Source organism: Vombatus ursinus, unplaced genomic scaffold (genome assembly GCF_900497805.2).
Source record: "Vombatus ursinus unplaced genomic scaffold, bare-nosed wombat genome assembly UNPS02014945.1, whole genome shotgun sequence".
NCBI lineage: Eukaryota > Metazoa > Chordata > Mammalia > Diprotodontia > Vombatidae > Vombatus > Vombatus ursinus.
The window spans coordinates 13,195,621-13,203,443 of NW_020954723.1; the positions used below are offsets into that span (position 1 = coordinate 13,195,621).

A 7,823-nucleotide genomic window follows, 5' to 3' on the forward strand; every position below is an offset into this window, starting at 1 on the left:
GATACTCAACATAAGAGTTAAGCCACCATTAAAAGATAAGTTGAAGATGATTTAGAAAAACAGAAAATAATAAAAAATTCAACTGCCACCTAGTCTAAGGTGTTGGCTGACTTTTCTTAAGGTATACAGTTAGTGTTAAACAGTGTTATCTCAGTTCTTCATGAATGTCTGGGAAAAAAATAAACAGTCCTTTCTCAGACTTGAAGACTTCCCTTCTCAGACTTGAAGAAGTTCTACTCTATGATCTTCAGGCTCTGTGTAATGGGAAGAAATTGTGTCAGAATGACAGGCCTCATGCCGCCCATTTTTATTTTTGAAATTTGGCTCTGTTAGTGCAGGTTTTTCATAGACATTCTTTTTACTGTTTCTGGACAGTTCTGGATATAGATCACTCTGTTATAAGCTTTAAGTCTCTTCCATAATTGTATGTATACTTTGCATTGTCCATACATAAAGAGCAGTCCACCAGTGAAGTATGGCCATGACCACCAGTTTAGTCCACAAGGGACATTCTAGGGCCCAGTTGTCTGCACCTGCTTAATCTCCTCAGCAGTCTGGTCTATGAGGACATACAAGGACCACAACACACATGTGATTGCAATGACATAGCATGTTACAGAGCACATGATTTTCCTCTGTTCACTGGATGTCATCTGCTTTTTTTTCCCATTTTCTTAAAGACTTTAATTTGGTCTCTATTATAAACTCGTATTTGCAGAGTTCACAGGATCAGGTGCCCAAACTTTTGATACACTGTTATAGGCAGGCTTGGTGGTCAAAATGAAGACTTCCTGTGCAGTGACAGGGTGTAATAAGAGGATTCTCATCAACTCCTTCACAGTGATATGTCCTGCAGATGTCTTGGTTAGATGTGGTAACAGATGTGTGAGAGAAGCCATGGTGAGTTAATGAGCATGTTGGACTTCCAGCCTCAGAAATGTGACTTGAAAAACTTATGGAATGCCTCAAAGTCTTCTCATTCTGCTCTTCTCTATCTTTTTCTTTGATCTCACTCCTGGAGATCCTGATAGAGGTAGCATTTTCAGCTGGAATGACAGAGGTATGATTCAGTAGCATGTTCATCACAACATTTGGTTTGTTCTTCTTTAAGGATGAGAATCTTCACTGTGAGGGTCATTTTGTGTCACAGACATGAAAGTCTGGGTCCTAGGCAAATGTGCTCCTCACTGGCTCTGGCTTTGGTTCCGGCTCCAGCTTCGGTTCCAGCTCTGGGAACTCTAGTCCCTCATAATGGACAATAGGGATGGGTGCACTGTGCCCTCCATATTTTTTAATAAAGGCAAGAACTGAAGATTCTTGAAGCTGTGATGTGGCATAACTAGAATTAACATTATGAGATTGTCAGTGAGGACATGGGTTCATTATTTGTAATGTGTCATTCCTATTCCTTGACCAGATAATCTCTTTTACAGAGCACATAGCCAAAAATCTGTGTAAAACCTCAACATAAATATCCCCTCTCACAGAGATTATGGATATTGTTACTGTATCATTAAGTGAGAAGGAAAGGAATCTTGGAGAGAAAGAGAGTTAAACTGGCATTCTTAGAATATTCTTGAGAGATATTAAAAATGAGTAAATGAATTGTCATATTTGGGAAAATTAGGAGCATTCCTTTTATGAACATGCCAAAGAGAAGATATTGTGAGAATAATTTTGAGACTCCAAATGCCACCCCAAGAGAACTAAATTGTTGGATAGTGGTTCTAGTATCTATCTCTCTATCAGGAGTTACTTCCCATATATAAAATGATAAGAGCAAGAAGCTAGATTCTTCTACACCAAAAGACTATTTGAGTTCATGTAAATATTCTCTTCCATTCTTTCTAATTGAGAGGAAGAAGTACAACCTTAGACTTATTTTTAGATCTAGATCTTCAGTTACATGTGATTCTATTCTGATCCCTCCAGGATCTTGTTCCTTCAACTATTCCATTTCTTTCATGTATCGTCACCCTTTCCCTATCCACTACTATTTTCTTTCTGCCTACAAATATTTATAGGTTTTAACAGTTTGAAAAAAGAGTCTGTCTCAGGGGTGGAGCCAAGATGGCAAAGTAAAAGCAGTGACTTGTGGGGGCAGAGCCAAGATGGTGGAGTAAAAGCAGTGACTTGGTTGAGTTCTCCCCCAAACCCCTCCAAATACCTATAAAAAATGTCTTTAAACAAATTCTAAAGCAGCAGAACACACAAAAGACAGAGTGAAACAAATTTACAGCTCAAGACAGCCTAGATGGTTGATCAGAAAGGTATGTCACACTGGACAGGGATAGGAGCGCAGTTTGGCATGAGAGGGCAGGCAACGTAGGCCTCAGTGAACCTCAGAAGACTGAATCATGGGCAGCTGTGGTGGTTTCTAGACTTCTGAACCCATGAACACCAAAGACAACTAGAAGATCAGTGGGAAAAGTCTGTGACAGTGGTGAGAGAGAGAAGTTCTGTCCCAGTCTCAGGCCCCAGGTTAGCCCCAGGTGGGGCTTCTGGCCCACAGACTGAGGGGGAATCCAAGTGACTTATCAGAGAGGGATTTTAGGGATCTCTCTGCTGGTGTAGGATTCTCTTGCTTTGTGCATGCTTGGATCTGGATCAGTTCTGGGTGGCAGTCCTGGCATGAGGAGGAGTGCTGTCATGGTGGAGCTTGTAGTGGCGGTGGAAAAGAAATACTCCTCACAGTTCCAAGGCACAATAGAGTGCTTGGGGTCACTCATAGATCAGAGCACAGGCCAGGAAAGGAGTAAACACCTCACCCCTTACCATGCCACCTTGGAAGAACTGAAAATTTACAGGTCCCTAAAAATATCTCTGAAAACACCTGCACAAAACCCACAAAGCATGGGACAGTATATTTTCCACACTGGAAGCAGACCCCTACATTAACAAAGAGTTTAAAACTCAAATAATTGGCTGGGAACTTGAACAAACAAAGGTCCAAAAGTCAGACCACAGAATCTTTTTTTGTCAAGAGAGAAGATCAAAACATACAACCAAAAGAAGACAACAAAGTCAAAGTTCCTACATCCAAAGCCTCCAAGAAAAATATGAATCATTCCCAGGCCATGGAAGACCTCAAAAAGGAGTTTGAGAAACAAGTAAGAGAAGTAGAGGGAAAACTGGGAAGAGAAATGAGAGTGATGCAAGACAGCTTGCTAAAGGAGAACCAAAAAAATACTGAAGAAAATAACACCTTAAAAAATAGCCTAACCCAAATGGCAAAAGAGGTCCAAAAAGCCAAGGAGGAGTTGAATGACCTAAAAATAAGAATTGGCCAGATGGAAAAGAAAGTCCAAAAGCTTACTGAAGAAAATACTTCCTTAAAAATTAGAATGGAGCAATTGGAAGCTAGTGACTTTATGAGAAATCAAGACACTGTAAAACAAATCCAAAAGAATGAAAAAATAGAAAACAATGTGAAATATCTCATTGGAAAAACAACTGATCTGGAAAATAGATCCAGGAGAGAAAATTTAAAAACATTGGACTATCTGAAAGCCATGATCAGAAAAAGAGCCTAGACGTCATCTTTCAAGAAATTATTAAAGAAAACTGCCCTGATATTTTAGAACCAGAGGGTGAAATAGAAATGGAAAGAATCCACTGATCACCTCCTGAAAGAGATCCACAAAGGAAAACTCCTAGGAAGATTATAGCCAAATTCCAGAGTTCCCAGGTCAAAGAGAAAATACTGCAAGCACCCAAAAAGAAACAATTCAATTATTGTGGAAACACAATCAGGATAACACAAGATTTAGCAGCTTGTACATTAAGGGACTGGAGGGCATGGAATATAATATTCCAGAGGGCAAAGGAGGTAGGATTACAACCAAGAATCACCTACTCAGCAAAACTGAATATAATCTTTCAGGGGAAAAGTTGGTCATTCAGTGAAATAGGGGACTTTCAAGCATTCTTGATGAAAAGACCAGAGTTGAATAGAAAATTTGACTTACAAATACAAGATTCAAGCGAAACATGAAAAGGTAAACAGGAAAGAGAAATCATAAGGAACTTATTAAGGTTGAACTGTTTACATTCCTTCATGGAAAGATGATATTTGTAACTCATGAGTCCTTTGTCAGTGTTAGGGGTAGTTGGAGGGAAAAATTATATGTATGTATGGATAGATAGATAGATGGATAGATAGGTAGATAGATGGCACAGGGTGAGTTGAAGATGAAGGTGTGATATCTGGAGAATAAAATTAAAGGGTGAGATAAGATTATACTGGGAGAAAGAGAAAGGGAGAGGTAGAATGGGATAAATTATATCACATCAAACAGATAAGATAAGGCTTTTATAGTGGAGGGGAAAGGGGAAGGTGAGAGGGAATGAGTGAATCTTATTCTCATAGGATTTGGCTTAAACATGGAATACCATACACACTCAATTGGCTATGGAAATCTATCTTACCCTACAGGAAAATTGGGGGGGAAAGGACAAGAGGGCAGAGGGATGATAGATGGTAGTACAGATTGGTAGAGGGGGTAATCAGAAGCAAACACTTCCAAGAAGGGACAGGGTCAAAAGAGAGAATAGAGTAAATGGAGGTAGGATAGGATGAAGTGAAATATAGTTAGTTTTTCACAACATAACTACTGTGGAAGTGTTTTGAATGACTTCACATGTATAACCTATATAGAGTGGCTTGCCTTCTCAATGAAGGTGGGTGGGGAGGGAGGAAAGGAGAAAATTTGGAACCCAAAATTTTAAAAACAAATGTTAAAAATTATTTTCACATGCAACTGGGAAATAAGATATACAGGCAATGGGGTATAGAAATCTATCCTGCCCTACAGGAAAATAGAAGGGGAAGGAGATATGAGAATGGGGGAGATAGAAGGGAGGACAGATTAGGGGAAGGAATATTCAGAATGCACACCATCTTAGGGTGGGGGGAGGTAGGAGATAGGGAAAAAATTTGGAACTCAAAATCTTGTGGAAGTAAATGTTGAAAATTAAAAATAAATAAATTAATAAAACAAGGGAAAAAAATTTAAAAATCCATCTCCTTCTACTCCCAGGAAATATCTATACTACCAATTTTTTTTTCTCAGTTTAGCAGCCAAATCGATTCTAACTTTTAAAGAATTATTTTTTTAAAGAATTATTTTCTTCAGTCAGCTTTTGTATCTCCTTTTTCACTTGGCCAATTCTGCCTTTCAAGGTATTCTTCTCCTCATTGGATTTTTGTCTCTTTTACCATTTGGTCTATTCTTTTTAGGGTGCTATTTTTTTCAGGATTTTTTGTGCCTCTGTTACCAAGTTGTTGGCTCTTTTTAAAATTTTTTTTTCCCATTATTTTCTGGCATCACTCTCATTTCTCTTCCCAATTTTTCCTCTACTTCTCCTGGTTTTAAAATCCTTTTTGAGCTCTTCCATGTCCTGAGACCAATTCACATTTTACTTGGAGGATTTGGATGCAGGGGTTTTGATTTTGCTGTTTTCTTAGTATGTTTTTGATCTTCTTTGGCATTATAGTAACTTTCTATGAACAGATTTTTTTTTCATTTCCCCCCCTCATTTTCCAGCCTATTTCTTGAATTTTAACCATACCCTAAAGTAGGGCTCTGGTTCCAGGGTAGAGGGTGTGCTGTCCCAACCTTCAGATTTTTTGTGTAGTTGTTTTCAGAGATAATTCTAGGAATTTGCAAGTTTTGGGCTTTTCCAAGGTAGTATGACCTAGGGAGAGGTGTGTTTACTACTTTTCTGTACTATGCTCTGGTTTCTGAGTGACCACAAGCACTCTTTTCAACCCTGAAAGTGTGACCAGGGTCTCTGCTCCCCTGCTGCCAAAAAGTCTGTTGTGCTAGTTGACCTCCTTTCACTGGGAATAAGATCCAGGGCTATGTCTCAGATCCTGTATATCTCTTTTTGACCCATTGTCAAATTCTTTTACTATCTGTGGACTGAGAGGTCTGGAAACCACCAATACTGCCACTGATTCAATTGCTGTAAGGTCTGCTTTAGGTTTGCTGAAACTTAGTCTGCCCTGGTGCAGTCTGCATTAGACTGCAATCCTCCCTCACCCTGGTGCAACAAACTTTTCCTGTCAACCTTATAAGCTGTCTTTTGCTGGAAAGTTGTTTCACTCCATCTTTTTGTGGGTTCTGCTGCTATAGCATTTGTTTGGAGTCATAATTTATAAGTATTTGGAGGGGTTTGGGGAGAGCTCAGGCCTTACCTTACTTTGTTTTCTTGGCTCCACCTCCAGAATAGTCTCTCTTACCTCTTTTTTGTTATTGGCTTTGTTGTTTTGTTGTTTAGTAGTTTTATTCTTGTCCACCTCTTTGTGACCTTATTTGGGGTTTTCTTGCTAAAGATATTGGAGTGGCTTTCCATTTCCTTCTGCAGCTCATTTTTGCAGATGAGCAAGCTAAGGTAAATATGGTTCAGTAATTTGTCCAGGGTCACACAGTTAGAAGGTATATAAGGCCTGATTTGAACTTAGGTCTTCCTGACTCCAGGCCCAGCACTCTATCCACTGTGCCACTGAGCTTGTCTCTTTACTCACTCCTAATTGCATGTTTACTCAGGTCAATTATTCACTAGCTACCATCTTCAAATCCACCTTTATTTACCACTGTTCCTAACCTCATAATTCTCAGCTGTAAGCAATTAAAACAACAAATATCTCTTCCTGTTGTCCTGGTTATTATTCACTCACTGGAGAAATCTCCAACTCTTACTGTCTCCTTTACTCTCTCCAGTAACATGACAGAACCTCATTAGTTTTCAGCATTCCTTTCCTTTAATACTTTCTGATTCTTTATATCACTCCACTCATTGTTCCCAAAATTCTTTTTGTTTATCTCTTAAACTCTTCACCTTTCTGTTTTTCTGACATCAAACAATTTGACAAGGGCTTACTTAGCTAGGCTTTTCATACCAAAAGGCTATTTGAGTTCCTGTAAATATTGTTTTGCATTCTTTCTTATGTCAGAGGAAGAAGTATATCCCTTGACTCATTGTTAGAGCTAGATCTTTAGTTTCATGCTATCCCATCCTGACCCTTCCAGGACCTTGTTCCTTCAACTATCTCATTTCTTTCATGCATCATCACCCCTTTCCTCTCCACTACTCTTTTTCCTTCTGCCTACAAATATTTATAGGATTTTATAGTTAAAAAAAGGATCCATCTCCTTTTACTCCCTGTAAATACCTATACTGCCAATTTTTCTTCTCAGTTTTTTAGCCAAATCAATTTTACAGTAATCTCCATCTAAAACCACTACTTTTCAGCACACATTCTCCTCAACCTCCTATAATCTGGCTTCCTTCCCTATAACTACTAAAATGCCTTTCTCAAAGGTCACTAATGTCTTATTAATTTTCAAATCAAATGACTTTTCCTTAGTGCTCCATGACATTTCTACAGAATTACATGTTATGCACTCCTTTTTGAAGCTGTGTCCTAACTTGTCTTTTGTGAAGTTTTTTTTCTTTTCTGTTTTAAATAACAAGTATAATTTAAACTATCAAGGCTGACTATCAGGTGTCAGTGCTATCTTACCTATCAATTTCATACTGTTTTATTTTATAGTATATTTACTTTGTGACCACATTTTCATGCTTTGCATAAAAACAACAACAACAACAGCAACAAAACAAACAAACAAAAAAAAACTACTGTTCTCCTGCAATAGGGGTAGGACACATTCAGAGAATGCCTCTGAGGCTAATCAGCATATGGAAGAGCTAGTGAGCCTGCTTCATGAAGAGCTATGATGATGATGTTATAACAAATGTGCTTTGTGTACAAAGTATTCAGTAACTGGACCTATTCTGTTAACAACATGGTTAAAAGT

General features: G+C 38.5%; 1 pseudogene; it reads right to left on the reverse strand.

Moving 5' to 3' along the window:
* Window positions 1-216: 216 nt before the first annotated feature.
* Window positions 217-1,083, reverse strand: LOC114029991 (annotated as a pseudogene).
* Between the last annotated feature and the right edge of the window lie 6,740 nt (window positions 1,084-7,823).